This window comes from Colobus angolensis, unplaced genomic scaffold (assembly GCF_000951035.1).
Source record: "Colobus angolensis palliatus isolate OR3802 unplaced genomic scaffold, Cang.pa_1.0 Scaffold717, whole genome shotgun sequence".
NCBI classification, from domain to species: Eukaryota; Metazoa; Chordata; class Mammalia; order Primates; family Cercopithecidae; genus Colobus; species Colobus angolensis.
This window is the reverse complement of record NW_012120899.1, coordinates 78,956-84,718: the sequence shown is the minus strand read 5'-3', so window position 1 is coordinate 84,718 and position 5,763 is coordinate 78,956. Positions and strand designations below refer to the sequence as shown.

The 5,763-nt window shown below is 52.0% G+C and overlaps 1 protein-coding gene across 1 annotated transcript in view; it reads left to right on the top strand.

Moving 5' to 3' along the window:
• Positions 1–3,183: 3,183 nt before the first annotated feature.
• Positions 3,184–5,763, top strand: part of PDPK1 (3-phosphoinositide dependent protein kinase 1) — a 67,089-nt gene continuing 64,509 nt past the window's right edge. The window contains exon 1 of the mRNA XM_011927444.1: positions 3,184–3,284. The gene's annotated coding sequence lies outside the window, so the exon portion shown is untranslated. The remainder of the gene's footprint in view (positions 3,285–5,763) is intronic.

The following is a 5,763-nucleotide window of genomic DNA, read 5'->3' as shown; positions in this document are numbered from 1 at the left end:
CAGGATTCACAATCTGGATTTGTCTCATTGTTTCCTCATTAGATTAGATTCAGGCTATTTATGGCAAGAATCCTGCTTAGGAGATGATGAACTAAAGGTAATTTTTTGTTTGTTTTTTTGAGACGCAGTCTCACTCTGTTACCTAGGCTGGAGTGCAGTGGCGCAATCACGGCTCACTGCAACCTCTGCCACCTGGGTTGAAGCGCTTCTCCTGCCTCAGCCTCCCAAGTAGCTGTGATTACAAGCACCTGCCAATGCGCCCAGCTAATTTTTGTACTTTTAGTAGAGACGGAGTTTCACCATCTTGGTTAAACTGGTCTTGAGCTCCTGACATCGTGATCTACCCACCTCAGCCTCCCAACATGCTTTGAGACAGAGTCTTGCTGTGTCTCCCAGGCTGGAGTGCAGTGGCGCGATCTCGGCTCACTGCAATCTCCATCTCCTGGGTTCAAGCGATTCTCCAGCCTCAGCCTCACGAGTAGCTGGGATTACAGGCTCCTACCACCACGTCAGGCTAACTTTTGTATTTTTAGTAGAAACGGAGTTTCACCATGTTGGCCAGGTTGGTCTTGAACTCCTGACCTCAAGCCATCCACTTCGGCCTCCCAAAGTGCTGGGATTACAGGCGTGAACCACCGTGCCTGGACTTCCTTAGTGGCCCTTCTGACCTTAAGCTGTTTTTCCCTCCTGACAGTGGGACTCTGCTCTTGTGGTCTCTTTCCTGATTGGGCAAGGTGCCAGAGGGCTTTTTCTAGGCCTTGACTTTGCTCTTGTTTTTAAGATATCCTGTGGTGGTAAAAGGGACGTGTGCTCTGTGGGTAGGTGCAGCCACCTGTAGAGCTGAAACTACATCCCCAGGATGGTTGTGTGGCTGGTGGTCCTTGGGGAGCCCAGCAGTCAGGATCCGAGCAGCCCACCTGTCTTGGGGTCCCCGCTGTGCACTTAGGCCCAGGCCCAGGGCTCAGTGAATGAGAGCTCTCCAACCTCGGGGTGGGCAGGGCTAATGGACCATCAGACCCACCATGTGCCAGTGCTGACTGGCACACAGCACTGCTTGGACTTTCCCTGTGGGAAAGGATAAGAACAGACCAATCTTTGGAAGAATGGTGTGCTGGCTTTGCTGAGCCCTGTTCTTCGGAAAGTTTGATCTGGAGAGCTGCAGCAGCCAGACCCTGGGGAGGCAGGTTAGTGAGCAGGCTCCTGACTTACGATCTAAGAAGCCTGATGGCTGCTCATTTCCCCCAGTGTCGACATCACTGGGGGTCCTTCGTGAGGGTGAGCATTTCTCTCTCCCAGTTGGGCCGGACTCTGGACGTGAGGCTGAGGGAGTGCATGGCTCCTTCAGAGTGTGAGCTCAGATGCTCAGATGCTCGAGTGCTTCCGGCTGCTTTTCCATTGGTAACTCACGTGTTCTTCCTGCAGGCTGGCATTTTTCTTTCATGGGTTTTTTTCATTGGTCAGAATTGTAGTCTTCTGATTGTAGGTACGTAGCTGGTTATTATCAGATACATAGTTTAAAAATGTGCATCTAAATATAGATTTTATTGGTGAATGCATTGTGTTCTCATTCCATAAAAAGTCTTAAGCACAAAATTATGCTTAAAAAAAAAAATCTTAGTACTCGGCGTGGTGGCTCACGCCTGTAATGCGAGCACTTTGGGAGGCTGAGGCAGGTGGAGCACCAGAAAATCAGGAGTTTGAAACCAGCCTCTCCAACATGGTGAAACCCTGTCTGTATAAAAAATACAAAAATTAACCGTGCAGTAATGGCACACGCCTGTAATCCCAGTTACTCGGGAGGTTAAGGCACGGGAATTGCTTGAACCTGGGAGACGGAAGTTGTGGTGAGCGGAGATGGCGCCACTGCACTCCAGCGTGGCCAACAGAGTGAGACTCTGTCTGGGGAAAAAAAAAAAAAATTCTTAGCAGGCTCTCCTGTGCAGATGCTGCTGGTGCTGAGCTTTGTGTCTGGGGCAAAAAAGGTGAGGGCAGGCCCCGGTTGGTTTAGGAGAAGTGGTTATGAACAGAGTGGGCCCCATGCTCCCGGCCTGAGGAAATTCTTTCGTGAAAAAGATTCTTCTGCAGCTTGGAGGGGGATGGTCCAGCTGATGCTCCTGTCCCTCTCTCAGCCCCAGGGGCAGAAGGGAAACAGTCAGCAGCACGGCCATTGCAGATGGTGCCCAAGGCGGGAAGGTAGTTAGTGTCTGAGCAGGAGGGGGTGGCCGGCCTTTGTGGGGCTGCTTCAGAGAGCTGGGCAGAGTCTGGGCCCCAACGTGGACTAGCAGGGGAGGAGCTCTCCTGGCTGGGGTGGCCACTCAGGGAGGTGTGGGTTGCCCGAGCAGGGAATCGGCCTCCTGTGGAGGAGGTGTCCGAGCGGGAGGTGCTCTTCGTGTGGGCCTGGAGGACCTCCAGGCGGCCTGCACTCGCCTCATACAGCTGGCTTCTGCTGGGAGGCTGGGTTTGCAGCCAAACTCTGAGACCTTTTGGACAAAACATGCCAAAGAAGTTGGTGCTGATAAGAAATTCATACTAAACTTGTTCTATTAGGGCTTTTTTCGTTTCAAGTATATTATTTCCCTTCAGTAGCCCTCTATTTTTCAAATTAATGTTGAGCATCGTGTCAGAGTCAGGTTTTGAATGACACAGGATGTTTCAGATCCTGTAAGTTTACCTGAAGCTATCAAAATAGCCTCCTAACAAAGTTATTATTATTTTTTTTTGAGACGGAGTCTCTCTCTGTCGCCCAGGCTGGAGTGTAGTGGCTGGATCTCGGCTCACTGCAAGCTCCGCCTCCCGGGTTTACGCCATTCTCCTGCCTCAGCCTCCCAAGTAGCTGGGACTATAGGCGCCCGCCACCTCGCCCGGCTAGTTTTTTTTTTTTTTTGTATTTTTAGTAGAGACGGGGTTTCACTGTGTTAGCCAGGATGGTCTCGATCTCCCAACCTTGTGATCCGCCTGCCTTGGCCTCCCAAAGTGTTGTGATTACAGGCTTGAGCCACCGCGCCCGGCCTGCATCCTGGTTTTCGTGTTGATCAGTGGTGTTTAAAGTACACCTGTAGGAAGCTCCAAAGCGCGGGAAGTGAACGAAGCCTCCTTGCAGAGAAATCTTGTACTTTGGTGTTTTCATCATATGTTTGTGTGACAAATATACAAAGACAATGTTGAAGATGTGGGTTAGTGAAATTGAGACCTGGCGCTTCCTGAGGCTGGCAGCCCGGTTGAGCCTGAGGACTAGACTTCAGACAGTTGGCAGTTCCCGCCTCGTTGCCCTCTGTCTGCCCTGGGTAGGTGAGAGGCTCCTTGGGAGGCCAGTGGAGATGGCTGTGGGAGGAGAGATTGGGCAGCTGCCCTTGGAGCTCACCCATCCACTGCTCCTCCCTCCCTTCGTGGAGAAATAGAAACAGCTTTCCTCCTGCCCTCACCTGTTGTCGGGGCTTCCATGCTGGTTGGGGTGAGCTGCGTTTTGCTGAGTTGCACCGCGAGAGAGCGTTGGTGACCACTTGCCTGCTGTGGCCCAGCTTCCCGTCTGCCTGTGGTCACGGACCAGTGTGGGCAGAGCCTTCGGACATGGGTTGCTGGTACGAGCACACCAAGAATCCCGTCCGCCACAGGGCCTGCCCTGTGAGCAGCCCGCCGGACTCCACAGAGTGCTTCACACTCCTGTCTGGTGTGGGGCCCGCAGCCCTTGCGCGTGGGCCCATGTCATTAGCCTCATTTTGTAAAAGAGTCTTGATGGGTCGGAGAGGGGTGGCTTATCCACAGGTAAGCTGTAAGCCTGGAACCCGACGGGGGCATTGGTTTTGCTGCTTCACCACAGTTGTCCTTGGTACTGGCAGCCTGGGGGGTGGAGGAAGGTAGTGGCGTTCCCTCCCTGACACCCCCTGCCTCCACCTGGTGTTCTGTGCTGGGCCTAGCTTTGTGGAGTTTCCTGGGGTGAGAGGAGGTTTTTACCAGAATGTTCTTTGCCATTGAGCACAGCTGACCTGAGGGCAGTATCCCTTTGGAGATGAGCTGGTTGAATTGTAGCAGTCTCCCACAACTTTGGTCTGGGGGCCTGGAGAGAGCAGTTCCTGCTTGCCGTGTGTGAGAGTGTGCGGGCACTGGCTGTGCCTGTCCACTGCATTCCCAGGCTCCAGAGCACACGTGGCCATTCAAAGGTAGCTTAGCTTTTTGTTCGGGATCCTTTCTCTTGCTGGCTTCACTGTTCATCTGCGGGACAGCCTCTTGACCATAGGAGGCACCCTGATTTCCTTTTTTTTTTTTGAGATGGAGTTTCGCTTTTGTCGCCCAGGCTGGAGAGCAGTGGCACGATCTCTGCCCACTGCAACTTCTGCCTCCTAGGTTCAAGTGATTCTCCTGCCTCAGCCTCCCGAGTAGCTGGAATTATAGGTGTGCGCCACCACGCCCAGCTAATGTTTGTATTTTTAGTAGAGACCAGGTTTCACTGTATTGGCCAGGCTGATCTCAAACTGCTGATCTCAGGTGATGCGCCTGCCTTGGCCTCCCAAAGTGCTGGGATTACAGGTGTGAGCCACTGTGCCTGGCCAAGAGAATATCTACTTTTTTTTTTTTTTCTTTAGAAAAAGATAGGGTTCTTAAAAAGAGATGGGGTCTCACTGTGTTGCCCAGGCTAGTCTTGAACTCCTGGCCTCAAGTGATTCTCCTGCCTCAACCTCCCTAGTAGCTAGGACTATAGGCACATGCCACTATGCTTGGCTAATTTTTAAATTGTCTTTGTAGAGATGGGGTTTCACTATATTGCCCAGACTGGTCTTGAACTCCTGACTCAGCCATCCTCCAACTTCGGCCTCCGAAGTGCTGGGATTACAGACTTGAGCCACTGCGTCCTGCCTGGTTTCTACTTCTAAGAGATGGAGACTGCTAAACTTCATACCTACAAAAGTTAAAGAAATTGACACTCTTAAGTTCTTTCATAAAATACACATTTTATGAAACAAAGTAAAATCCTCAGAAAATGCCCAGTTTACCCATTGGCTACATTTTTACAAGTTACAATTTGTTTACAACTCAGGGTTTGTTTTTCTATCAGAGGTGTGGCTGGGGGCAGGGGTGGGGTCTCGCTGAAACCTGAGTGCCGGCTCTGGAAAAGAGCAACCGGACCAGCACCTGGTGGTACCATCTGCCTGTGGAAATAAGTAGGGGACAGTGACTCATCAATGAGTGGCGTGGGGGGATGTGAGAGCCCCTCTTCCAGAGACTTGGGGGGTGGCACCTGGTAGTTTTAAGGACCTAACCTGTTGATGGTGCTTATTCTCCCAGCCACATTCTGTTTAGAACATTGGCCTTTCCCTGTTCTCAGTAGACCTGTGCCATGACACGTCTCTCACATTTCTCAGCACTGATGAAGTAACAGAAGCTTGTCTCGTCAGTGGAGTAGAAGGTAGAAGAGGACAGAGGGTGTCCTGTCCTGAGTGGGAAGATTGGTTGGTTGCGAGGACTGAGAACGGGGTGTGGAAAGACATGGTGGGCGGGAGGCTTCTAGTGGGAAAGAAGCCGCACTGACCTGGGCAGGCCTTGGCCATGAGGAGCCCCAGGGAGTGAGGCTGCTGGCGAGGCAGGCCACAGCTCCCCGCCTTCCCTTGGGTGTGGGTGCGTGCACCTGTGTGTGTGTAGGAAAACCCAGTGATCAGATCATAACCTGGGAGTGGGGGGCTTTGCATGGTGACACCACTCCTGTGAGGTGGGCACTGCTGTTTTTGGTGGACTTCTCTTGTGAGGAGCTCCTTTTTTTTTTTTTTTTGA